Source organism: Panthera uncia, chromosome D1, assembly GCF_023721935.1.
Source record: "Panthera uncia isolate 11264 chromosome D1, Puncia_PCG_1.0, whole genome shotgun sequence".
NCBI classification, from domain to species: Eukaryota; Metazoa; Chordata; class Mammalia; order Carnivora; family Felidae; genus Panthera; species Panthera uncia.
The window spans coordinates 74519175-74547091 of NC_064808.1; the positions used below are offsets into that span (position 1 = coordinate 74519175).

Below are 27917 nucleotides of genomic sequence, written 5' to 3' on the forward strand. Positions count from 1 at the left end.
GAGCAATAAAACCCAACGTTCATTCTCCAACTGGACTGTCGGAAGTTACGAGAGATTGAAAAGATAAAGCAACTCTCGTGATGCCTGATGAGTAGTCCACACACTCCATTTGTGGAAAGTGTCTTCCCTTTTACCTCCCTCTTTTTCTTTAGTTATCTACTGAACTAAAAACAAAAACAAAAGCCACCAGCCCACAGCCTGGGGATGTAGAAAACTTGGCCTCGCTTTAGTAATCCCTGGGGCTACAGAGCTTGCCCACCTCTTCAAAAGCAAAGCGATACGAAATAATCTTAAAGATGACCATGCACTGAGCCTTATTATAAGCCAGGCACTGTGCTGAGTGTGCTACGTGATTTATCTCATTGAATCCTCCGAAGGAAACAATGAGCAAGAGCTGGTTTTTTTTTTTTTTAATTTTTTTTAACGTTTATTTATTTTTGAGACCGAGAGAGACAGAGCATGAACAGGGGAGGGGCAGAGAGAGAGAGGGAGACACAGAATCTGAAACAGGCTCTAGGCTCTGAGCTGTCAGCACAGAGCCCGATGCAGGGCTCGAACTCACGGACTGTGAGATCATGACCTGAGCCGAAGTCAGACGCTTAACCGACCAAGCCACCCAGGCGCCCCAGCAAGAGCTAGTTTTATCGTCCCAGTTCTGCAGATGAGAAACCTGAGCTCAGAGATCACACAGCTGCGAGTAGTTGAGGAAGATTTGAAGCCAGGTGTGTCTGAGTCCGGAACTCTCTTTCTCAATCACTATACCAATTGTCTTTCAGCTAAGATGAGCAGTGTTGAAGAAGAAGGTGCTTATACTTCAAAACTTTGCAAACCCACCTGTCCATGTAGCAAGTGTTTATTGAACACCCCCTGCACCCTCAATCAGGCACGTGGAAGGCAGTGTGTTGGACAGAAGGGCAGGGCTGTCGGGTCTGGGAGAGGGGCAGTCCTCCTCACCAGTTAACTAAAAATAAGGGGAGCCATCTCGGAGGCAGGCACATCCTCTGTGCAAAAAACCATCCTCTAACACATCCGCACACAATGCCCGGTCCTCTCGAAGTTAAACCCCTCTTGGCTCTTGGGGGAAAATGTTCAACCCACGTGTCCTACAAGCCACTAGGGATGTGGGTCTGGAGACTAGCGCAGAGGGTCACTACCACAATGCTAGTAGATGAAGATCTGTGGGTTGAGGGCTCTCGGAGGGCAGGTGGAAAAGGAAGTATCTGGAGGACTGAGTGTTGAATCATTGGCCCACCCACACTACTGAGAGGGAAGCAGAGCCCGAGACAGGGAGAAAAAGGTGGGGTCAGAGAAAGATGACCAGAAGTGATGCCAGAGGAAATCAGGGTGAGAGAGAATATAGTGGAGACAGTGGTTGGCCCTCCACTCTCCACTGTCAACCAGAATCGAAATCATCTGCTCTTTTCTATAATAATGTGAAGTTTAGTGCAAGCTTTTGTGCTAAAAAAAAAAACACCCGGTTGACAAACATGCATAGAAAAATTCCATGCATTTTTCTTCTCAGCCTTCTTTGCATGGCCACACAGTGCTCCAGATCATGAGCTCCGCAGATGAGCCTGCTGCAATTCATTTCCCCGTTCTGGCACTTATTAGCTGTGTGATCTGGGAGAAGTTAATTTGCCTCCACTAGCCTCAATTTCCTTGTCTGGAAAGTGGGCACAATAACAGTGCCGACTGCCTAGGGTCCCTGTGAGAATTAGAGGAAATAATACAAGGCCAATAATACCGAGCACAGAGTCAGCACTTCATAAGCAGCAGCTGCTTATAATTGTTTGCATTATTTGAACACACGGGAGCAGTCGTCTTGTTTGTTTGTTTGTTGTGAAGCAAGGAAGTCAGGCCTTGCAGATTGCAGGAAGTTGTTCTGCGTCGACCCTTCCAGACATGCAGAGGTCAGCTACATCGTCAAGATGGAGCTACGGACAGACTCAGGGAACGACTTTTATCTTTCTACCTGGTGATGTCAGAAGAGGAACCGAGTGCTATTCTCCGATGGAAGGTCTTTTGGAGGGTGCTTCCTTCATCTGGGTTAGGGCCTTGGCCCGGGGCCCTGACACCTGGCTTTTCTCCGTGCTGGTTTTTATTTCTTACCATCCAATTATTTATTAATAGTGCAGTCAGTATACATGCACTAAGTACCGTGCCTTCATTTCTTCCATCATAAATTAGAAGTAATGACACTAACGGCAGAAAATGAAACCAGACGAAATTAGAACAGTCCGAGGCACTTAGGAGGTACTTTGTTAAATTTAGTGATTAGTACTTTTCTTATTTACTTACTTATTGTTTTGTATAGGCCAGAGATGTTTTAGACACAATTATCTTTGTGATGGAGCTTGTGCCGTAAGCGTACTTGGATTGCGGATGCGGTGTGTTTAGCTCCCATCTTGGTTTAGTTTAGTTTAGCTTAGCTTTTTTTTTTTTTTTTTCATTTTGCAACTTGAACACTGATACCCAAAACATGAAAACGCGACAAAAGCAGGAAGGGCAAAGACAGCTTCGCCTTGCATGCCATCTTGGATGGGCAGGGAGAAGCTGCCTAGAGAGCTGTGTTAAGAGGGGCTCTGTGGAGGCGCTCTGGCGTGGTGAGCTGTTCTGCCGCGGATCGTCAGCATTGTGGGATCCGGCAGAAGTTGGCACTCGCTCTCGCAGCATTTCTGGTCTGGATGGTGGAGCTGGTGCTGTCCCCATCATTGGTGCCACTCACCGCTGACGCCAGCTCTCCAAGTGCCTCCCCTGTTGGCACGGGTGCTATTCAGAAGGCACCGCTTGGATCTGGCTCAGGGATCAGCAAAACCTCGCTCCTTGTCCCAGGTCAGGGGCTCCCCCTGTATGTCGTCCTGGCTCCACCTTCGGATCAGAGCCTCCTCCCTGATGCTCTCTGGGTGCTCCTCTGGGCCCTGGCAGGTTCCTTGGCCATATCCACACCCATCTTCGTGAACCTGTCATCCACGGCCTTCAAGAACCGAGCCTTCTGTTCCTGGGGGTCTTGGTTCTGGTTCTGGGTGATGAGTCTCTGCACCCTCATCTTGCTGGTCTCGTGGTGCGCTCTCAGGCCGCAGAGGAGTTCATCCTCTGGTCAGCTGCTATTGGGAGCCTTGTATTTCAGGTACCTCCGTGCAAGAGGAAAGTAAACGTTTGCCAACCTGGGGCTGCACCAGCGGTTCCCAGGGGGCCACTTCCTAGCCCTGATGCTGCGGCTCGGGTCCTGTGGGAGGGTTGCCCTCCAGCCCCTGCCTACTCTCATGCTCACTCTCAGAGTTTCTGCCTCCGGGATTGAGGCCTACAAAGCCTTAGGCTGCCGGTCCTGCCCAGAGCCACATGGAGGTACAGGGTGGGACACGTGTAGGGTATCTGTTCATAGGAAGGCCACACATTTTGTGCCCCTTTTCATAATGAACCCAGATTGCTGTTGGGTGTGTTATAAACAGCGGAGCCATTTCTGCAGGCCCCCTGCTCTGAGCACACCCTGTGCTCCCATCATATTTGAAACATAAATTGGCCCTTGTGCTTCTCCATGGGCCACAGTCCCCAGTATTTCTTATTTTATTGTATCTGCCCATTTTCCTCATTTTTGAATTTTTTTTAAATGTTTATTTATTTTTGAGAGAGAGAGAGAGACAGAGTGCAAGCAGGGGAGCAGCAGAGAGAGAGGGAGACACAGAATCCAAAGCAGGCTCCAGGCTCCGAGCTGTCAGCACAGAGCCTGATGTGGGGCTCAAACTCACGAGCCATGAGATCATGACCTAAGCTGAATTTGGATGCTCAACCGACTCAGCCACCCAGGTACCCCCCATTTTCCTCATTTCTATTGCTTGCCTGGCTCATGTAGGCATTTGAGATTCAGATCTCTGGCTTATAGTTTATCTGGGAATCTAAGGTGCACACACTACGTACCCCATGAACCTCAAATTTCCTACAGCACGATGCAGTGCACAATGACTTCCATCAGGTGGTATGATACCCACGAGTGCTTCAAGATTAAGTTGCAGACCTTCTAGTGGCCTAGTCTAGTCACCTATGCAGCCATCCGTCCATGAGGGAATCTGATACATTTTACTGACTACCTCCTGGATGCTGGGCAGTTTTCTATTTTCTAGACATTAAAAAATTATTTAGAAAAGGGACAAATGCAGAGAAAGAGGTGGGCAGAGTGCTTAGTGTTGGCAAAATTAGCGAACTTCAAAATAAGTTCCAGTGAAATCTGGAAAACTAGCCCCTTCTAAGATTCAGAAAAGATCTGCATACCAAGAAAATGTAACTATGTTCCTTTCTCTAATCAAACAGATGGACTGTGCTAAATTTAGTTTCATTCCTTTACAATACCAAAGGATATAAAAATAAGAGATAAGCTCTCTTTTGGAATTTTGTAAAAGATTTTGAAGCCTCATAGCTTCTGGCCTACAGGCTTTATCATGTACTCTAGCATACACATGCCTTCAGTTCATGATTGAAGTAATATTTGGCTGCTGCTACATTCTTTTGCCCTTATGTTAGCGAGGAAACACGAAACACCTCCTTACACAGGCTTGCTGTCATTGCCAAGATGTTGTGCAAACTTTAGTACATATAATATTTTGAAAGAAAAATATGCTCTGATGCGTCGGCTTTGATTTCCAGATTCGGCCTCGCTCTTTGCCTTACATTCATTCCCGTAGAACTTGGCCTAATAGAAATCAATCTGTTTCTATCTCAACGCTCATTTTATCTTTAAGAGCTTGTGAACTTGTGAAGGCTGTGGTAAAAATGGCACACCCTCAGCCTATCGATGAAAAGTGTGTGTGTGTGTGTGTGTGTGTGTGCGCACACGCGCGTGTGATTGTGAATGATTTGGGCCACTTCCATTGATGTTATCTTTCATATGACAGAAAACCCAGTTTCCTAGAGAAACTGGTGTTCAGAGTTGATTTAACAGCAAACAATAGCCACGTGATTGGTTCAAATCCTGAATTTGAATGATCTTTCATTTTGTGTCTGTGTGTTTTCTGTTTCTAGGTTAGTATTTGATGCTAACCAACAAATTAGGCTTCTGATCCTATTCTTCTGGGATTTAATATACATGTACATTGAATATGCACTTAAAGTTTTTCACATCTGTGTGTGTGTGTGTGTTTAAGAGTTTAAAGTCCTGTTATAGGGGCGCCTGGGTGGCTTGGTCGGTTAAGCGTCCGACTTTGGGACTTCGGCTCAGGTCATGATCTCACGGCCCGTGAGTTCGATCCCCGCATCGGGCTGGCCCGTGAGTTCGAGCCCCGCGTCGGGCTCTGTGCTGACCGCTCAGAGCCTGCAGCCTGTTTCAGATTCTGTGTCTCCCTCTGTCTCTGCCCCTCCCCTGTTCATGCTCTGTCTCTCTCTGTCTCAAAAATAAATAAACGTTGAAAAAAAATTAAAAAAAAAAAAAAGTCCTGTTATAGTATTAGTTAAGCCACTGAATTAGAGTGTTGAGATATGGTTAAAGCTTCTTGATCCTTCTTTTCATCTAGCATAGGACTGCCAGGCCAATAAAAGCATATCCGTATTCTTTTAATAAAGTTCTCCCAATAATTAAGCTATATCTTTAGAATTGTTATCTTCATTCTTCAATGATTCATTTATTCAGCAATTATTTGTTCAGCATCTACTATGTATCATGCATTCTTCTATGCCTTGGAGATCAAAGTCCATGTAGCCTACTTGAAAAACCTTGCAGCTCGTCTATACTTTCAAGTTTCCAGCTGGACTGCTGATGGAAAATTTATCTTCCAGAATGGTCTCAAGGATGTTAGAAAACCATTGGTAAATCAGGTGTGTGATGACGAAACCAGTTTGTCATGCCAAAGGCAATCCAAACATGTGAAGTTGATTTACATTCATAGGAAGCTGGAAGCATGTTTTAATGGGAAAATATGGTAAAAGAATGCTTTCCCAAACGTGTTACTTTGTTGACTTAGTATCATGTCCATGAGGTACTACAGGAAGCACTAACTCAACAAGGAGATAAACTATGTCTACAAGACCTGGTGGAAAATTAAGGAGATACTTGAACTCTTGTAAATGGGCACCCCTTTCCTTAAGGGGCAAATGACTTGTTCTTCCTGCTATTAACTCTATTTCTCTCAAAGCTAGGTTGAGGTCCTTTTGAAAAAAATGTCCAAATTAAAAAAATTAGAAATAAATTCCACTTTTCTATCCATAACAACTCTTTCGCCAAAACCTCTTCTTTAATATTTCAGGGATAAAAATGTAAAGACACTGTATGAAACCAATCTTGTAAATCTTAGTAACCAACATCAAGAGGATAGGCATGGCCACTGGGTCTTACTTTGATAAAATGTTTTTGTAAGTCATGTTTAACACGTGAGAGATCTTTCTAAAAGATGTTAATAAAAATGCTGTGATTACCTCTTTCTTTCATTTAATACAATGCAAAGTCTCTGTCAAGCAGGATTGATTTCAGCAAAAGGTAGAACAGTGTCCACCTAGATACATCCTAAAGCAGCAAACAAAAATATCCCTGGTTTCATTGAAATATGTTGAAATACTAAGACTCATTGAATTCAGCCATTTTTACTGTTAATGCGCTGAACAGTGCGACATGGTAAGTTTCACAAAGCAAGCCAAGTTACCAGGCAGGTATTGTTCTCTTAATATTAAAAGGAAAAAAAAACAAAAAAACAACACTCTAAAAAATATTTGTCTTCTTCTGGGCATCTGGGTAAAATGGCTCTCTGTTTTTCTGAACTTATTTTGGAAGGGGACATATAATGATTTCCCCCCCCCCACAAAAATGAAGTAATGTAAGTTACTTGGGATCCATGAGAGTATTTTGGCGTGGGATGACTGCCCTTTCTTTTTCTTGGCTTCCAGAGCTAGGCATCTGCAATTTGCAAAACAAATTCAAGATAAAGTACCCAGCTGGGCAAGTTTGTACAGTAGATCTCATAAACGGGTTTGCTATTCAATCAATCTTTCTCCCCACCCCCCTTCTCTCTTGCCCTCTTCTTTCCCTGTCTCAATGAACTAACTGCTCAACTGTTCTTCCAGGCTATTCATCTTCTGAACTGTCTACTTATGAAGCCATTTATTTATCTCTATGCCTGAGAAACAAGTTGCCTTAACCATTTCAGATTCCCTGCAAGCTGGCAGCCCCACTAAGTTATTTACTTGGGGCACAGATAGTGAGCTGGCTCTGTGTGGCTAAAATAATTGAATAGTTCTGACACAACAACAATGACCACAAAACAATTACCGGGAAATCGTCCAGGAAACAACTTCCAAACCCAAAGACTGAAGGGATAAAACACTCCTGTCTTCAGGCTGCCTGTCTTCTATTTGAAGGGTCAGCAAACTATGGCAAGACTGGTCAAACACAGCTTGCCACCTTTTTTGGTAAATACGATTCTATTGGAACATAGCCATGCACATGCATTTGTATATTGTTTGTGGCTGCTTTCACACTACAACAGAGCTAAAGAGCTGTGATGGAGATCTATGGTGCACAAAGCCTAAAATATTTACTATCTGGCCCTTAATGGAAAAAGTTTGCTGACCCTTGCACTATTTGGCTGTACTGGCCAAGGAATGCTAAGTACTTTGGTCTTTTATATTAAATTGATAAAATGCCTGAAACAAAGTGCCCAGCAATCCTTGGAAAGAACTGGCAAGTCGGGAATGAGAAATACCTATCATGACGTCTGTTCACAATTGCCCTCCACTCCAGCCACGATTACAAACTGTGGGAACTGAAAAGGAACTTACAGATCTTTCATCTGACTTCATTTTACAGATGAAGACGTTGCCCAGAAAGGTTAAGGAATTGACTTGCACGAGGTCACAGACCTCACTAAAAGATGAAGAACACATATCCCAATCCAGGGAAACATTAAGGAGCGATGCATGGAACAAAATGTATCTGCTTAGGAGAACCTTAGCTTGTCTGATAGAAGTGGCTTGTTGGGGGCACCTGGGTGGCTCAGTTGGTTCGGTGTCTGACTCTCGATTTCGACTCAGGTCATGATTTCATGGGTTCATGAGTTCGGGCCCCATGTCCTGACAGCGTGGTCCCTGCTGGGGATTCTCTGTCTCTGTCTGTCTGTCTGTCTCTCCATTCCCTGTTTGCATGCCTGTGTGCGCATGCTTGCCCTCTCTCTCACACAATAAATAAATAAACCTTAAAAAAAAAAAAGAACTAGCTTGTGGGGGTTGGGGGCGGGGTAGGGCAAATGTTGCAAGGTGGAGTATGCAAACACAGAAGATTGTATCTGAGTTAGTATTTTTCTTTGTCCTTTGCAATTACGAATAGTAGCTGCTTTCTCTTTCTAGTTAATAGGGCATTTTTCTTCACTTGCTCAGAACCTTCCCACTTACCCTGCAGGGAAACCCTGATCATATGTTTATAATCTGTTTGGTTCAAATGATTAGAATGAATTTTGTGGTCACTGTAGAGTTCATCCTTCAGATGTTACCCAATTTTCAAGTCACCAGGACACTGCATCTATTCTAAGCCTCTGGGGTGGACACTTATTATGGGTTGGCACAGAAGACCAGTTCCATGAGCGAGGAAGCAGCATTTAGGTGGGAGAGTGGCCAGGAACAAAACGTCAGTGGGTCAGGGTGGAGTGGGAAGAGTTTGGTAACTCAGGGGAAGGAATGAGAAATTTTTCTTAAAAGAGAAACTCTTTAACTTTAGAAGGGCTCTTTGTGGCGGACCTGAAATTTCTGCTCTGTAAGTTAGCTTTTAGCTTTTTATCCCTAGAGCAGTGGTTTCAAGCTCTTCTTTGGATAACAGTGCCTTTTGAGGGGTTCACAAAGCTATGGATTCTGCCTCTCTTTTCTTACCCCCAAGTACACATACAACTAACAATTGTGTCTACATTTTCAGGGAGTTTACAAATTTTCTAAACATCCACAGACCATCCGTTGACCTCACGTTGAGAACTCCACCTCCTACCCCTCAAAGGTTAGTGTTTATGAGAGTAACGAAATGATTTTCTACTTGGATGCATTCTCTACACTGTACCCCCAGCCTAAAGCCATCTATGGTTCCTCTCAGCCTTTGGAATCAAGTCCTAGCTCCTGAGTATGGCACAGAAGGCCCTCCATGATCTGGTCTCTGCATGTTTTTCCAGTTTCGTCTCTCAACACATGCTTTCTTCACTTTCTACTCTAGTGATATTAAACTACTTGCAATTCTTCAAGCCCACAGAGCTCCTTCTCCTCTCCACACTTTCGCATATGCTCACAACATCTCTGCCGGGAGCCCTCTTCCCCTGCTCCTCCCTACCAAGGGATCACTCTTTTTTCTTTGCTCAGTTCAGATGTCAAGTTTTCAGGAAGTCTCCTCCGGCCTCCCAGTGCTGTTCAGTGCCTGCCCCTCTTTTGTGCTTCCATAACAGTTGGTACTGGCTCATAGGAGGGCATTTTTCACTCTGTATCACAACTGCTTGTTTGCTTATATCTACCTCCCAATAGAAGTGTTTAGAAGGCTCGGATGTTCGCCATGTTTTTCCCAGTATACAGCAGACCTTCCATACATGTCTGTGGGTTTGGGGGGAATAAATAAATACATACATAAATGAAGAATCCATGTGAAGCAGAAAATGGGGACAGAACCTCCTGCCATAAGGCACATGGGATAAAAATGTTAGCTCTTTTCAAAGGCACCTGGAAAGCCAACGTAGGAGAGGGAGGCAAAGGCTGAGCAGCACTGGTAAGTCCAGTGTTGCTTTTATAAGGGCACCACTTTAGAAGGACCCACAGCATGAAGAATATTTTAGGAAGGAAAGAGCTAGTGGTGAGGGATGGTGGGGAACATGATGATGATGATGATGATGGTAGTGGCGGTGATGGTGATGGGTAGTAGATACGTTGGAAGGCAAGAAGAAGGCACACCGGTGGAGAATAATTTCTACCAATAGTTACCATCTTTTGAAAGCTATGTACCAGGCTATGTGTTGAGGGTTTGACATTTATTATCTCATTTAATCTCCTCAATAATTCTGTTTTAATTGTGATTCCCATTTTATTTATTTATTTGAAGTTTATTTATTTATTTTGAGAGAGGGGGAGAGAGCAAGCACGAGCAGGTGAGAGGCAGAGAAAGAGGGAGAAAGAGAATACTAAGCAGGCTCCTTGTGCTGTTAGTGCAGAGCCTGACACAGGCTCGATCTCACAAACTGTGCGATTATGACCTGAGCCAAAATCAAGAGTCAGATGCTTAACCTACTGAGCCACCCGGGTGCCCCTATGATTCCCATTTGATAGATTAATAAATCTCTCTCTCTCTCTCTTTTACACATATGCCTTTAAAATGCAAAGTACCTTAAAGGCTTAATAAAATAAGGTTATTGGCAAAATATATTAAAAATATCCTTCTGTTCTAAAAGCAATCGGAGTGGGTAGGCAGCAATAGTGAAAAGTGGATTCTGGGATCAGACAGAGCTGGGTTCAAATCCCACCTCTGCTTTTTTCCAACTTGTATGGGAGTAATAATATTTATCTCAATATTACCCCAATAAATGGCAAAAAGTTAAGTGAGGTGAGTAGTATAGTATTGTAGTATCCGGTATGGAATAGACATGAAATAAATGTTAATGTCTCCTTTTAAGTAAATTTGATGTTTGTTGAATATCAAAGACACACATATTAAGGTACTGGACTAAACAGAATATAATTTCTGATCATCACATAGTGAGGATAGCGTGATGTTTATAGTAATACTAGCAATAAACCAACAAGCAACAATGATCAGTGTTAAGTCACTTAGCTAAGCATTTCACCACTGCCTCTACCAATTAAAACAAGATTAGGGGATTGTGTTTAAGGGTAACTGTACCCTTGTTGAGTTTATTCTATAAATTGTGTTGATACTAATCCCTTCTTCTTCTCCCTTCTCCCTTAGGCTTATAAATCCTCTCCACAAAAACTTTCATTTCAAAGGACACACATTAGGAACTGCTTTTTAAAAAAATTTTAATGTTTGTTTATTTTTGAGAGAGAGAGAGGGTGTAAGCAGGGGAGGGGCAAAGAGAGAGGGAGACAGAATCTGAAGCAGGCTCCAGGCTCCGAGCTGTCAGCCCAGAGCCCAATGCGGGTTCGAACCCACAGACCTTGAGATCATGACCTGAGCTGAAGTCAGATGCTTAGCCGACTGAGCCACCCAGGCGCCCCAGGAACCAGTTTTATACCCTAAAAGTGTGCTATTCCTCTAGAAGCGCTTGGAACATGTTATGGTTTTGGATGAGATAAACATCAACATTTTCTGTTCTCATTGAAAGTGAAGCAATCCAGTAAAGAAGTAGTAATGGAGAAGGAAGAAGGGGTAGAGGACACTACAGTTCAAAAGGAAGGAAATACCTCTTAAGGGGCTGGTTCTTAAATCAAAAGGATGTCCAAATTATATATGAAACAAATCTGGATTTCTTTTTATCTGAGAGAGAGAGAGAGAGACAAACAGACAGACAGAGAGAACCTTAAGCAGGTTCTCCACTCAGCGTGGAGCCTGATGCAGGGCTCGATCCCAGCTGACCCTGGGATCATGACCTGAGCTGAAATCGATAGTCAGACACTCAACTGACTGAACCACCCAGGTGCCCCAACAAATCTGGAATTTTTAAAAACTGATTTCCAGAGGTTGCTTCAAACACTTGGGAAGTAATGCCAGATTTTTCCTTTGGAAATAATAAAAAAAAAAAAAATGTAGAATTTTGACTCTGGAATTTCTTTAATGAAAATTGTATAGACTGCTTTTAGCTTCTTATCTCTTTAAGATTGAGAAATGAGGAATCTAAGAAAATTCTCACATATTTCATGTGGTATCTCATGACAAAATACTGTAATGATGAAAAATGTAAGCTTTGTAGTCAAAATGCCTAGGCTTAAATATTTCCTCCATGACTTATTAATTGTTCTTAAGCAAGTTATAAAAATCTCTGTGTCTCAGTTTCTTCTCTGTTAAGGGGCAAATATTACTGCCTTACTTATACAATTGCTGTATGGCTTAAATAAGATTAAGTTGGTAAAATATGTGGCAGTCTTTGGCTCACAGGAAGTATACAAAAACAGGTAGCATTTATTTTAAACTACGGTTTTCCTTGACAGTTTTTACTTATTCTTACTTATACACATTGACATTATTTCATTGATTCTTGTAGGAATCTGGTTCATGTGACCTGTGAACCTTGTTCATTTCGTAGCCTTCTCTTTTCACCTCTCTAGGCCTTACTTTCTCCAATGTTAAGATATGGAAACTAGATTATAATCTCTAAATTCCATTCCAGTGCTAGAATTGTTGAAATTCCATTTTTATTGAATCAAGCTAACAACAAATACCACTGTAATGAAATAGTTCAATTTCTCTTTTTTTCCATTGAGTCTAGAATGCAACTTAACAGCACAACGTGCAGTGGTTTTGTCACTATAATGTACAAATACTAGATTGACGCAGTTGGGGGTGAGGAGCAGGAAATCACACCAGTTATTTTCTTCTGAAGTGACTGAGGTACATGCACTGAAGCTTGGGAATGGGAACGTTGAGAAAATTCAAACTCAATTCTGGATCCGTTCAGATACTTCAGTGTGCAAGGCTTAATGTAGAACTATACAGGTTTGATAATAATGTTGGACTTCTCTGAATTGATTCTGTAAAAAGTCTGTTTTTCCCCCCTGATTCTGTAAGAAAAAAATCTACAAATTATTTTGCTAGAGGTGATTTTTGTATCCATCTGTGCTAAAATATACAAAACATATTGACCTACAAAGTAGCCCGCATATTCTTGACATATCTCCTTTTAAGAGAAATGAGAGAATATCTTGGTTATTGCAGGTTATCTAATAAACATAGAAATCTAGATGCACTGACACAGCACAGTGACTGTGGTCAATATCTTCAAATGTGTCCATCTACTCTAATGTAACATGATTAGCTATTTTCGAATGTATTATTATAATGACCACAAAGGACGTTTAAAAAGGAGCCATCTGTTCTCTGTTAAATGTAGCCCTGAAGTCTCCCTTGAATTAGCAAAGCAAGCCACTAAATACTTCAGTGGGACTTCAAAAAAGCTGAGTTCTCCCTAAGAATCACTAAGGGATGAACTTCAAAAGATTAGAGGTTTCACTTGGATCAATTCCCAGAAAATCAGGTTATTTACCAAATCTTATTTATGCAAACTATACAAACACATTTTGATCTGCAGGGTACCAAAATAATGTTTTAGAAAAATGATAACCTTAAGTGAAAAAGTCTACCGTGGAAAAGAATGGGGAAAGTCAACTTTCTTTGGTCTGATTATCTGTCTGTCTACATTCATCAAATCAGCTGTACAAGTATTACCAGATCTGCTGTTTCTTTATGTTTATAAATTCAGAGAGAAATTACCAAAAAGTTTTATTAATTCTGTTGAGTAATAAGATTAGGGATGTCTTACACACACACACACACACACACACACACACACACCGTAGTTTAGCTTCTCTGTTTGGATTACAAAATGGTGGAGATTATTAAATTATTTTTAGACATCAACCAATTTTAAGACATTTTTTTTTCATCTATAAAGACTTCTAGTATAAGTTTGGGTTCATAAGCTAACTCTTTACATTAATTCATCTGAATAGAGAATTCAGAATAAGGCAGGTCTATCTTGGCAGTGTCCAACATAGGTGACTGGTATTGCTTGAATTCTAATCGCATCTTGTATTTATCTCTGTTATAGGATCTATCAATTATTTATTTACATGTATGTTTTCTCTTACTAGGCTGTTATTACTTCAAGAACACGGACTTTTTTATTCATCTGTGCATTTCCACCAGCACACATAAGCCTGACCTAAAGTAGACACTTAAATAAATAATAACTTGACAATCAGATAAGCTTAATTTATAACATGATTTGCAATTATTTAGGTGTTACTAAGAAAGTAACATATATATGAAAAGTTTCCAGTGAAATAACAAGTATTAATATAAAATATCATATAAAATGCCTCCTCTGAGAATATTATTACTTGTTAATTCAAGATACTATATGAGTCTTTTTGCTTATAATTAATACCTTCAACTTAAATTTAGCATGTACAGTGTTCTGTGAACTTTTAAACTTTTTTTTCTTAGCAATTTGGGTAGCTTGATTGTATTGGATTCTGTTACTTGTAACTGGAAACAGATCCTTGATTTGAACATAACTGTCCAGTGATTTTAAAATTGGGTAAACATTTGTGGCTTACGTTCCTAACGGCTGATCAGGAGAGAATGCATGAAGGGAGACTGATATGTCGTACAGTTACCAGTGTTTACATCGTTTTGTGTTTTCCAGCTCCATGTGGTACTTTTTAAAAGGGTATATACATCTGGGACTGCTACAGCTCTTCAGCTGCCGGCTTGATCCAAATAAACAGTTCATTTAGCATATATCTGAGTATTTCCGAATATTTAAATCAAAACTGTGACTAAATTTGAGCCAATCTGGAATCGCTTTATAATTTAAAAATATTGTTATTTGGCCATCTACAGAAGAAAAAAAAAACCTATACAAATAATTTTTAAAATTTCTAGCCTGTTCATAAACTTAGCAGAACTTGGCCCAAGTATGTGAAATGTCACAATATTGGATATCAGGGAAACTTAAAACCTGTCAGCTATCTTCTTTGCTTACAGTATTACCAAACAATTGGCTTGAGAATGTTACTTAACTGAACAAATTAACCAAATCAAGCAGTTGTTTTTGGTAAGGCACAGCGTGATTATCTTTTCTAAGGACCCGATTTACCTGATAGATCTTTAGTTGAAGCTCACCATATTTATCTAATCCTTGCCAGGTCTTAATTTCAGTTTTCTCCTTACAGACACAGCTGCATTGACACCACTTGGATTCTAGTATCATTTTTCTTTTAAAAAAAAAAAATTTTTTTTAACATTTATTTTTGAGACAGAGACAGAGCATGAACGGGGGAGGGGCAGAGAGAGAGGGAGACACAGAACCGGAAGCAGGCTCCAGGCTCTGAGCCATCAGCCCAGGGCCCGACACGGGGCTCGAACTCACGGACCGTGAGATCGTGACCTGAGCTGAAGTCGGACGCTTAACCGACTGAGCCACCCAGGCGCCCCTCTAGTATCATTTTTCAAAGTTGCTTTTTTCAAGGTATTGGGCAAACATTAGTATTCCATTTTAGAAAGGTGATGAAATTAATCAATATGTTGAGGGTTAATTAAGCTAAAGTATTTTGGCCTCTTTAGAAACCAAGTAACATTGTTAGATGTAATGTTAATGTACAACTGACCAGTTATGGAAACCGCATAAAAGGAGACAATTCATTTCCTTTAAAAAAAATACATATCCCACTTGATGCTGAAGATGCTGTCTTCATGTATGGCAGTCCTTCTATATCCTAGTGCTACAACTTTTCCATTACTTCTCAATTAAATCTGAACAATTTTCTCACACTTTTTTTTTTTTTTTACTCTATCAGAATCATTTCTTTTTTGGCAGGTGGGTTCATGGTTTTCTCCTAGGTAATATACCATTCATTCATATACCCTGCTATATAGCTCTCCATACCAAGAAGATATTAATGTTTGGATTTCACCTGGTCTTTGGTTATAAAAGAAAGTGAGATGGTCACTGCTTTTAGGAGGAAAACCAATACATTTAGATAATATAGCTTATTTTAGTAATTTAATCATACTTATTACTTACAAAGATCAAAGAGAGGCTATTTATGTGGGGTCAGTAACTTTCAGTCAAGTTAACATCAATGGAATTAACTTGTGTGCTTACTACTACACTGGTATTTAGAGGGTAGAAGAAAACAGGGGCATTGATATATTGATATATGATCCTTTCACTTCTTAGGGAAGCCATGAAAAGTATGGTAATTTACCTGTAAGCATCTATTATAGTAAAGGAAGGCTGCTGTGTTTCTATTTAAATGCAAATAATAATTCACAGTGTTGTATAGAGAGTGATTTATTTCTATGTGTTTTTCCCCTAGGATTTTAGGCTAGCCACTAGAAATACTGTCCAAGGACATCTATTCAAGGCTCTACCTCACAGAATGGTCGAGTATTCCTTAACGTTTATATCTGTGGTCAAGGATAGAGAAACAATCAGGCCTACCAGGATTTATAAAGCATGGCTTATTGAATGATATTCCTTAGAGGGCTGTAGTTCCATGAACTGAATGGGGAACAATTTGTAGCACGGGAGATGATCTACTTACTGCAAACTGTAATACGTCTTAAATGACCAAACCAGTTATAATTATCATTATCATTGTAAACCTCCTGATTTCTGTCTTAATTTAGGATATTTCCTCATTGTAACCTCAGCGGATAAATACTATGGTCAGAGAACATTTACATTTTCTCTCTTTAATCTTCAATATGTGGATACGTATATAAATGTCAAGGTGAGACTATGAAAATGGAAATGTTTATAGGTTATATACTCACCATTTTGCCAAGCAAACTGGATTTCTCTTTAGAGATTTAAATAAAAACTGGTTTGGGGGCGCCTGGGTGACTCAGTCGGTTAAGCGTCCGATTCTTGATTTCAACTCGGGTCATGATCTCACAGTTCATGAGTTCCAGGCCCATATCGGACAGCAAGGAACCTGCTTGGGATTCTCTCTCCCTTCCTCTCTCTCTGTCCCTCTCCTGCTCATGCTCTCTCTCTCAAAATAAATAAATAAAACTTAAAAAAATCAAATAAAAACAGGTTTTCCTATTTGGGAGGATTTAGAGCGAACCTCCTGAGAGATACAGGGGCAGACCAACAGGCCTTTCCCAAGCTGCTGCCTACCTTTCCATGTGGGAGACACTCTGGAGAGGCAGCTCCCTCGGCCGTATAGGATCATTTCTGATACCAACAGAACATTCAGTTACCTACAGACTATGTAGGAACACAGGATGCTGGCAGAGGCCATGTTTTAGATTGCTAGAGGTCTAACGATCCCTTCTCAACTTCCCTGATTATACTGTGGATGAGTTAGGAGGACCAGGGGGAAAGAGAGGGAAGGACACATAATATTTTGAACCAGTTACATAAGATACAAACTAGGAGAAAAGTGGTTTCGTGCAGATATCAAAAAAAACCATAGCAGGCTTTATTTGTTAGAGAGAAATACTTGTGGCTAGAAATATATTTGGCTAGTAGGAATAATCTGACATTATCATCACCAACAGTTTTAGTTATTCCCTATCTTCTAGTACTTCCACAGAAGGATGTATTTTAGAAGTAATTTCATGATAATGATCCAATGATGTTTATAAGAACTTTAGAGTTTTTTTTAAAGGTCATATCAACCCAGAAGAATCATTTTTTTTTACATTTAAAAATAGTATTTTTTCCCGCCTTTAAAATGTCCCATTGATCTTTTTATAGCAGTAAAATACAGATACAAAAATGGTTATGCAAAAGTCCAGAAGCTAACTAGTCAACGACAGAATAAATGGGATTTTTTTTTCTTAGCCTTTAGAAAAACGCCAACACACACTTCAGCCTCTCACATGATTTGGTGGTTAAGGATTTGGTTTGCAAAGCACAATTCAATATTTTATTTATAGAAGGCAAAAGGAATGCTAACAACTTTACATTCTGATTTCTGAATATCTGTGTTTGCCAAAAAGAAAAGGTGTCTATGTGTCTGAGTGTGTGTGTGTGTGTGTGTGTGTGGTTGGGAAAGAGTCTTCCTCCCATTACTTCATAAAATCTCCTTCTATCTATTTCTTTCATTGTCAAAGTTTCTCAAAATCATTTTGCTGAAATCTTGTATGCCAAAATTCAGCCGAGCCAAACTCTTGGATATCTGTTGTCTATTTTTGGGCTGGAGTAACTAACACTCAGTAAACAGAATGTCCAGAGCCTCTTCTTAAAGCACCACTAGCAGGCACTGTTAGAGCATTTTCATTCAGTTTATTCGACTTGGGCAGACCGGGAACAGCGGCTTACACCAACTGAGGATCACTGAACACAATCTCATAGCAACAGACACCAAAACAGTCCCTCATTACAAGCCTTGTCCGACAATCAAGTCTTTAACGAGAACAAAGGTTGACAGTGATTAATCATTAAGCAGTTCCTTGTTCCTAGATGCACGTGTTCTCAGCAGCCTCCTGCAGAGGCAGTCTGGCATATTTCCTGTCTCTGTGCTCCACTGTGCCATGTCTGAAGGGACACCCAGGCAGCCTTCTCACTATTTTAATTTCAAATGCTACAAACATCTACAGAGTTTCTATGTGCACATGTCTTGACTTTTATTCTGAGCCTGGCAGACTCTGAATGGATATAGGCAGAGAGAACAAAATAAGCCGTTAGCTCCACATCTGCTTACTAGATTATGTTCAAAGACAGTATAAGAAATTGATTAAACACTGTTTTCTGGAATAAACCTTTGAAATCTGTTTGTTTCCTTCAGCAACGCAATATGTTGATACAATTTAGTTGAGCAGCATACATAAGATACCTTCCCTACTGTTTCTACATAAAAAATAGCTTCTATGTTGGCAAAGCACCATGCTTTAAAAAGCAGTAAAAAAATTTTCAGAAATCCTCTTTCAAATAATTCTGTTTCACAAAGCAGCAGCTTTGTAATGTTAACTGACATGGTCATCATTTTACTCAATGCTCTCTTTTGTTGTGTGTTTTAATTACTTGACAAGGTACAATTTATCTAAGCTGGTTATGCAATGGTATATGTATTGCTATTAATAGACTGACTTGAAGTTCTATTTTTTTCCTCTTTTAACATATAAATATCACTGATGAAAACTACGTTACCTATGAATTAGGAGGCCAGGTGAAGAAGGAAGAGTAGCCATGAGACAGAAGTTTCTAGGAGGTGAGAGGCAAGGGTTAATGGAAACAACATCAACAAAATTACCACAGGAATCCAGTTATATTAACAGCAAAATATTGTTTTTCAATAACAAACATCACATATAACATAAAAACAAAATGGGATGATCTTAAGGATTCTTTATACCTATCAATTTCTCTTTTCAAACCAGTCAGAATTCACTAATGGCCGGTCTCCAGTGGTTTGAGTAGAAGATTTTAACTAGTATGTCTACAAAATAAAAACTAAAGCACGGAATTCAATCAAAAATATGAAATATGCAATTCTCCCAGTGCATTTGGTATGCTGTAGCATATAAATATGGTATTTTATTGTACAGTTGTAATTTTTTTTTACCTGAGTTATATTCAATTCACTAAGGAAAGGAAAATGACAATGACATTCCGCAAACAAAAAGACCACCTTATTATTGGTAGCTGAGCTCTTCACCCAAATGTATGTGACAGGGATGACATAATGGTTGTTGACTCATGTTAAGATCAAAGCAGCCTATTAGGACACCCCATTCAGAAAATGAACATCTTTTAACCGGAGCCTCCTGGGATCAACATTTAAAACTAACAACAGTGAACTCTGAACTGTGAAGGAAAGCAGTGATGGACCAGAGGAGGAAAACTTTAGGATTTGAGATTTTCTTAGGCTACATTCTTATAAACCAACCCATCTGAATACTTTAACTTAATTTAACTTATGATAATCTACTCTAACTGGCTATATATTTCTCTGGAGTTAGGGTAAATTGTCTTCACCTCACACAAATCACTTTTAAAACACAATATTGGGCTTCAACTGGTTTGCTTAGCCTCAATCTCATTCCAGTTAGAAGCTAAGCTTGTAACATTTGGGGGCTTATGTCAAAATCTTAGGGGAAATGCCTAAATCGATTACAAATTAAGGGACTCAAAACTGTGTAGATGGCATGGAATATTAGAGCAATTTTTAAATCACGGGGTATGAAAATTTCAAAGAAATTCCAATATATGCTTATTTGAGTCATTATCCATAAATAACGAGAATAGGTAACATGTATTGGGAACTCACTATGTGTCAGTCCCTTTAGTGGACACTCTATGCACTATCGCATCTCATAACCGTAACCACCTTCTGTGATAGCCCTATTAGTAGTCCCATTTTACAGTTGAGAGAACTGATATTTAGAGATGGTAAATAATTCATTGAGAGAGTAAGCAATGGAGACAAAACTCTAACTCAGGCAGCCTGACTTCAGAGCCATGCTATAATAGTAGTATAATAAATAAAAGAAAACTCACTCAGCCAGAGTCTTTGTTATAAAGCAGTGGTAAACATATACTATCGGGGCATAATATGGAAATACGAAGCAATGTGGTGTAGCGCAGCAAGTATACAATTTGGAGATAAAGGGCCTGTATTTGATATTGAGTAATAGGCCATCAAGTTGCTTCGTTTTTCTGAACGCCAGTTTCCTCATTTGCAAAAGTAGTGTGATGCTCAATTCCCACTGTAGTATGTGAGATATTATATGTAAAAAGAATTTTGTAAACGCTGTACTCCAGTTGGGTAAAATAAAAGCATGAAGCTGCAGACATATTTTCCACTAAGCCAATCCAATAAATGTGGAAGAACAAGAACAATAAAATGAAAGTGTTAAGAAGGCAAAAAAAAAAAAAAAAAAAAAAATTTTTAGGAAAAAAATAAAAAAAAAAAAAACCAATTTTATGGAAGCATATTAGCTACGACCGTTGTATGTCAAAATGTGTAGAAGATACCTTATACTACAGAAAAGACATAAACCAAAGTGAACTGAAAAAGAAGTTAATTTTCTGCAGGGATTATGGCATCGTTGTTAGGAATTTTGCACTTGCCCAGTTTAAAACCTGGGCAAGTTACTCAAGTCTTAAGATCTCTGTTTTTCTCATTAGTGAGATGGAGATCATGAATGTAGGGATTAAAGGAGATAATGCGTATGAAGTTCTTCATATTAACAAGGCTTAGTTAATACTGGTGTCTAGTATAATTATTATTTAACTTTTGTCATTACAGTTTAAAAGAAAGAATATATTTTCAGGAGAGGTCTACACAGAGATGACATTTCAGAGTCTTATGGAAGGAAGTCAAGGAAGGCAGTGCCTAGGGAACACACATAAACCCGGCATTTGGGGCTACCTTTAAGTACATCATCAGGTTGATTCTAAAGTCCTTTTGCTTAAAAGTTAATTTTACTGAAACTGATTGGCCCCAAGGTTCAGCTCTTATCAGGACTTCAGATTGGGTCTCTGTCTATGTGGATAGACTTAGTTTCATTCAGTGAAATGCTGTAGTTGAACTTGTTACCTGAGTCTGAGATGCTGTCTGACTCATCACACAGATGCGACCTACTCTAATTGGAGGGGCAGGGACACAGTTCCTGTTGGGAGGGGACAGAGAGAGAGAATGAAGGAGAGGGGGGAGGAAGACTAGGGAAGGGCACTGGAGATCAGAGCCATTCTGACCACCTTGTTCCTCTCAGGGGCAGGAAGCTGTCTGGTGACCAGATTATCAAATTTCCACCTGTACCACATCCAGGACCCTTAGGAGACATGACATCCCTCCACCACACCTTTTACACCTGATGCCTGTGATGTTTTGAAACTCTCCCTCCTCAAGTTTGAAGAGAGCATGTACCATCATATCCGACAGAGATGATCAGATTCTAGGAGGAACACTAATTGTGGGGATGTAAGTAATTATCATAATATTTTACAAGGGCTTTTAGAAATAAGTAGAGGGTTCCTTGTGTCCATTTAGATACAGATACCCAGAATGCCCTTCAAGGTGCATTTTCACAGAAATAATGGGCTTTAGGAACGTGAAGAAATGGGTAGATACACTATACACTGTTAGTATGGTGAAAAAGAAGAAAAGACTAAACTTTGATTTAGAATGCTTTCCAATTAGAACACAGAAGGGAAGAACAGAGCCAAAAATTCTATGGAAAAGATTTGTTTAAAATAGCTAAAAAAAAGGGGGGGGTGGAGTGGGGTAGGGTGGGGAAGAACCAGTCAAAACATTTCCAGTTGTCCTTTCTTGTGATACATGGGAACTATATAAAATTTTCAATTTGTGAAAACAATACTAAGCTGTAGTAATTTTTTTCTTTTTCTTTTTCTTCTCTCTCTCTCTCTCTCTCTCTCTCTTTTTTTTAGGGAGAGAGAGAGAGAGCACGCACATGAGTGGTAGAGGGGCAGAGAGAGAATCTTAAGCAGGTTCCACACCCAGCGCAGTCACTAATTCAGGGTTCAGTCCCACAACCCTGAGATCAGGATCTGAGCTGAAAGCAAAAGTCAGATGCTCAACCGACTGAGCCACCCCAGTGCCCCTAAGCTATAGGAGTTTTTAAAATAACTTAGTAAGATGAAATATATGAGAAATAACCAGTAATGACAATAAAAATAGTAATAATAATAAACATATATGGAGGGCTTGCTAAGTATGAAGCATATTACTAAACAGTCTAAAGCCATTACCCTGCTTCATATTCATAATAGTCTTTTAAGGAGTATTTCACTATCTCTCCCCACCCCAATTCATAGACGAGGAAAATGAGGCTTTTAGAGAAGTCAACTAAATTATACAATATCCCTCGGTTAGCAAATGGCAAATTGAAATGTATTTAATGGACAGGTATGCCTTGGTTTATGTGATCCCTGATCTGAAAACTTGCATGTAGATAAAATCTTAAAAAATTGAACCACTCTGAAAATATGAGAATGGATTTCCCTTTCCTTTCTTTCTTTCCTCCCTCCCTCCCTCCCTCTCCTCCTTCCTTCCTTCCAAGAAATATATTTTAAGTTCCTGCTGTGCCATACATTGGGGTTGTGGCGGTAAATAAAACAGAGTCCTGGTCTTTATGAAGCAGACATTTCAGTGTAGAAAGATAATAAACATGAACAAATACTATATTATATAATGCTAAGTGTTATAAAGAAAGAGAAAGCAGGGTTGGTGCATAGGCTACCCTGGAGGTTTGGGTTGGGAGGGATTAGGGTGATCAGAGAAGACCTCTGGGAGGAGATGACATTTGACATTTGAAGTTAAGGGATAGCTGAAGGAATGCCTGAAGTCTTGAGGTGGGAGCATGTTTGGCATGTCCGAAGCAGGCTGATGTGGCTGGTGCAGGCGAGGGAAGAGTGGGGGTGGTGGTGGGGCTTGGAGGGGTGGGTTGATCCTGGAGAGCCTTGTTTGCAATTGTCATAACTTAACTTTTACTTTGAGTGGTATGGAAAGACAGCAGAGGATTCTGAGCAGAGAGGTGACATGATCTGATTTACATTTTAAAGATCATTCCATTAGCTGTGTTTGTGTGGGGAAGGAAGACCAGTAAGGAAGGCAGTAGGCATTGTTCAGGGGAGAGACAGTGGTGTGGACCAGAGTGGTGGCAGTGGAAAGTGGCTGGATTTCAGACAGACTCAGAGGCAGAGCCAAGAAAGCTAATCAATGGACAATGTGGAGTGAGAGAGAAAGAAAGGCATCAAGGGCAACTATAAGATTTTTGGTCTGAGCAAAGGGAAGTACAGCATTATCATTTTCTGACATGGGGAAGACTGTGAAACACAGTTTTGCTTTGTTTTTGGAGAGGACAGGAGAGAGGGAGTTGGAAGTAAAGAATTTCACTTGGGATACGTCAACGTTGAGGAGCTTAACACAGCCAAGTGTAACTGTCAGGTAGGCAACTTGATATCTCAGTCTGGTATTCAGGAGAAGATCCAGGCTGAAAATACAAATTTGGGGGTTGTCAGCATAGAGGAGATATTTAAACCCATGAATTTGCATGTGATCACCTAGGGAGTAGGTACAGACGAAGAAAATGGGTCCAAAGACTGACTTCTGGACACCCCATTGTTTAGAACTGGTAGATGAAGAAGAAACCAGCAGAAGAGACCTGGGACCGTGAAAGAGTGATGTCCTGAAAGCCAAGGGAGGGAGGTGTGCCAGGAAGACAGTGATCAAGAGATCAATGTTGCTGATAAGCCATGTAAGATGAGAGCTGAGAACGGACCATTAGGATGGACAACTGGGTATCACTGCTGACTTTGACAAGAGCTATTTCACTGGAAATCTAGAGACAAAAACCTGAATGGAATGGAGTCAAAACAGAGGAAGAAGAGAAGTGGGGGTCAGGGTTTTTGGAGACATTTTTCAGGGAATATTGCTGAAAAGGATGGCAAAAAATGGAGAGGTAGTAATGAGATGTGGAGGGTTTTTTGTCTATTAGGTTTGTATGCTTATAAAAGTAATTCGTTTTTGTTAAAGTTTATTTATTTTGAGAGAGAGAGAGAGGAGTGTGTTTGCGCAAGTGGGGCAGGGGCAGAGAGAGAAGGAGAGAGAGAATCCCAAGCAGGCTCCATGCTATCAGCACAGGGTTCAACATGGGGTTCAATACGGAGCTTGATCTCATGAACTTATGAGACCATGATCAGAGCTGGAATCAGGAGTCGGATGCTCAACTGACTGAGCCACCCAGGAGCCACTTAAGGAAAAAATGGCAAATGCTTTAGGATTGTAAACTCTTACTGTATTTCATCTGCTTCATAATATATGTGATTTAGTATATTGGTTTTGTTTATACAGCAAATAATATTACTGATACGTATTACCAGTGAAGTTATAATAGTGCCAATGATAGTTTATAGTTATCATCCTGATCGTAGCTATCATTTTGAATGTAGTATCTATAGAGTTGAGTCTCTAATACCTTTGCGACAGAAAGCTATTAGCTTCACCTTAAGGTCTTCTGGGTAGAAATGCTTCCTGGATATGCTCCAAAAATCACAGACAAGTTTTTGAATAACCTACAGTTAGAGCCACATAATGGAAAAATGTTATGGAAAGAATTAGCCATTCGCTCAGTTCAGATATAACTCTTGGCATAGAACATTTTATTTGGGCTACGGTAACTCAACTTTTTGAGCCCTATAAAAACACACTTGAATTGCCCATTACGACTACTCAGCAGAGAAAGGCTAACAACAACAATAGTAATAATGATGTAGATGTAGAACCAGACACCTAGGAGTAAACAGGGGACTGGCAAGCTACTGGGAACAGCTCAGCGGGGGGAGTAGGTCAAATTTAGAAATTGGAAGGAGGTGACTGGACATGGCAGTCCCTTTTAGGTGAAATTGTTGTTCAAAACAAAACAAAACAAAAAATCCAGCTGCTGGTTTATAAATTTCCCACCACATTCATGACTCAAAAGTGCAGACTTTGGATGTCCCTCTGAGTCTCCCAGTTCTGGAGTTTATGCTATTTGGTAGTTAAGTGCTGTTTAATGAGGCTATGGAGAGCTTTTAGTCAACGGTTTCACTCCCCAGACGGCCGATGCCGGAGGTACAAGTCAGTGAAGGCGGGGGCCGGGGGGGGGGGGGGTGGTGCCTGTAGATGGGACAGCTTTGCACACACAGATTTAGTTAGCAGGGAGAAAGGGAAGGGCCTGAATCCTCATTTCGTTTCTAAAGTCCAAAAAAGGCCAGCATAATTCCCTAGACCATCTCTAAGCAAAAGAGTATAAAAGGTGGGTAAAGTATACCCTCAAAACTCTCCTTTTTCTGGGGTCTTTCCCCATCTTTCATCAGATTCTCATTTTTCCTAAGCAACTCTCTTCCACCCTGGGCTCTCTACCCCCTGCTGCCTTCTTAAGCCTAATCCATACTTGTCTTCCCCATTAGGACTGTGTGCCTCAGATTTAGAAAGATCCCTTTTTTGGCATAAAAAACAATCTATCTCATGGTCAATTTCTCTTGTCCTCAGTTGGGTCAGTATTTTTCCAACTTTAATATGCATGTGAATCATTTTGTGATCTTGTTAAAAAGCTGAGTCTTAGTCAGGAGATCTTGGCCATGGTGGGGTGGTGCTGGGGTCCTGAGTTTTTGCGTTGTAACAGGCTCCCAAGTGATTCTGACGCTGCTGCTCCACAGCCCCTCCTCTTGGGTATGCCAGGTGACTGAAACTGAGCGGATACTAAGGCCTACTGTGAAGTAAGGTGGTAGGGGTGTATTGTATGCCGGCTTCCCCATAATGCTTGGGGTTCCACAGGTGGATTTCATGCATTAACCAGACAAGTGAATGAGATAGGAGTTTTAGGTCTCAGTGGAGAAAATTTTAGAGCTGGACTTTAGTGGATAAAACCGGAAGCAATCCTCTATGAAATAGGACAAGTGTGCTACATGGAGAGAGGATAGACTCCAGCACCACGGATTATTGATTTACTACCATTTTCTTTTGTGGGGTGTGTGTGCGTGTGTGTTAAGGAGTAACATGTAAACATGAAGCTTCCTTAACTTAATCTGCCCACTGCTCAGCCTAGACCAATCACCTCTCCTGTGTTCCACAGAATCCTGGGATTCTCCTTATTGAATCTCTGGTCACATTTGTTCCTTTCCCCATTAACCTGGGACTCGAAGGAAGAACTATGTGTGGTCATTGTATACACAGCCATCAGAACGGCATCACATACAGCAGTGATTGAAAAATGCTTGTTAGGGGCGCCTGGGTGGCTCAAACACACACTTTTAGGGTATAAAACTGGTTCCTGGGGCGCCTGGGTGGCTCAGTCAGCTAAGCATCTGACTTCAGCTCAGGTCATGATCTCAAGGTCTGTGGGTTTGAGCCCCGCATTGGGCTCTGTGCTGACAGCTCAGAGCCTGGAGCCTGCTTCGGATTCTGGGTCTCCCTCTCTCTCTGCTCCTCCCCCGCTCATGCTCTGTCTCCCTCTGTCAAAAATAAATAAACATTAAAAAAAATTAAAAAAAAAAAAGAAAATGCTTGTTAAATGAATGGCAAAGTCTAAAACCTACGCCTTCAGTTTCCCAACTAAGGTGGAAGGTAATAATCCATTATGAGTCCAGTACATCAGGGCCTCACTGAGGGCTGCTCCCTGAACTCAGTTCTCCGCCTGGGCCTGTGGCAGGATTGTGGGGATGTGTGATCGGCCAATGAGTTGTGAGCTGACGTGCGTGTCACTCTCCAGCTAAGAATGTATTTGCTAATGCAAGACCTCTGAGGACTCTCTCTTTTCTCTCTGGTTCAGCAACTGGCAACGCTGAGTGGGCAAAACCCATTGGGGTTTTGACTGTATTTGTTACTACGGTATAACCTTGCTTGTTCTGATGAGCACAGGCTACGGGGGATGATGGCGGGGATTCTCTGAACTGAGGAATGCCAGGTCCTGCCTATTCCCAGGCTCCGCATATTTCTGCCTTTGGAGGCTGGGTTTCAGGTATGGCCCTGAACCAAGTCTCTGGTTCTGAAAACAAAGTTTTTGCCTTGGTTGCTAAGACCAAGTTCACACCTTGCAGCTGGTTCTGGCCGGAGGATCCCTGTCATGTGTCTGTGACTAAAGTTCCACGTCTGTAGCCCAGACTCTCTGCGGTGAGAGGCACTTTGTCCTTGCCATCCGGGGCATTGCGATTACGCTTCTGAGCCCTAATCATCGGCTCCAGCTCACCCTGTCTGCCTGGATCTCTACAACTGCCCTTGTTTCTCCAACCATATGATCCATCCACAAGTCAGGGCACCCTGAAGACACTGTGGTGAATTTCATTTTGCTGATCAAATGACTGTGTTCCCACTGCTTCTCTGTCTCTGTGTTCTTATTGCCACAATGATCTCACTGCTAGTCCCTGTCCTGAATCTGTCCCCAAACTCCAATGCCTGCCTGGCTATAATCAGGGAATTTTGTCCCAGTTTCCTGCCTTTCTCGTTCTTCCCCGAATCACTGCAGTTAAATGGGCCATGTGTATTTGTGTTCAGAGACGTAACAGATGGGATCTTGGGGATTAAGGTAGCAAACAGAGAGCAGGGGGCTTTTAGAAGGATTAGTCTTTCGCCTGGTGGGGAGGGTAGAGAAGGACACTGGGGAGCTGATTTAAAAAAGGTCACTTGGCCCTATAAGCATATGTGACAGTCGCTGGATTTAGTCCACTCTCAGTGTCCCTGTCTGTCTGCTCCTCTAATATCTGTAAAAGAAAGAGCACTAGATTTAGAGTCAAAAAACATGGGTTTAAGTGCTAGCTGTGCCATTTCCTAGCTGTGTGACCTCAGACGAC

The 27917-nt window shown here is 41.0% G+C and overlaps 1 protein-coding gene and 1 non-coding gene across 2 annotated transcripts in view; both read right to left on the bottom strand.

Annotated features, from left to right (window-relative positions):
• MAML2 (mastermind like transcriptional coactivator 2) overlaps positions 1 to 27917 on the bottom strand; it is a 348179-nt gene that overhangs the window by 14257 nt on the left and 306005 nt on the right. The window lies entirely within an intron of this gene.
• On the bottom strand, positions 3360 to 3489 carry LOC125917780 (small nucleolar RNA SNORA11). The gene has a single exon (XR_007456295.1). It is a non-coding gene; the product is annotated as a small nucleolar RNA SNORA11 (small nucleolar RNA).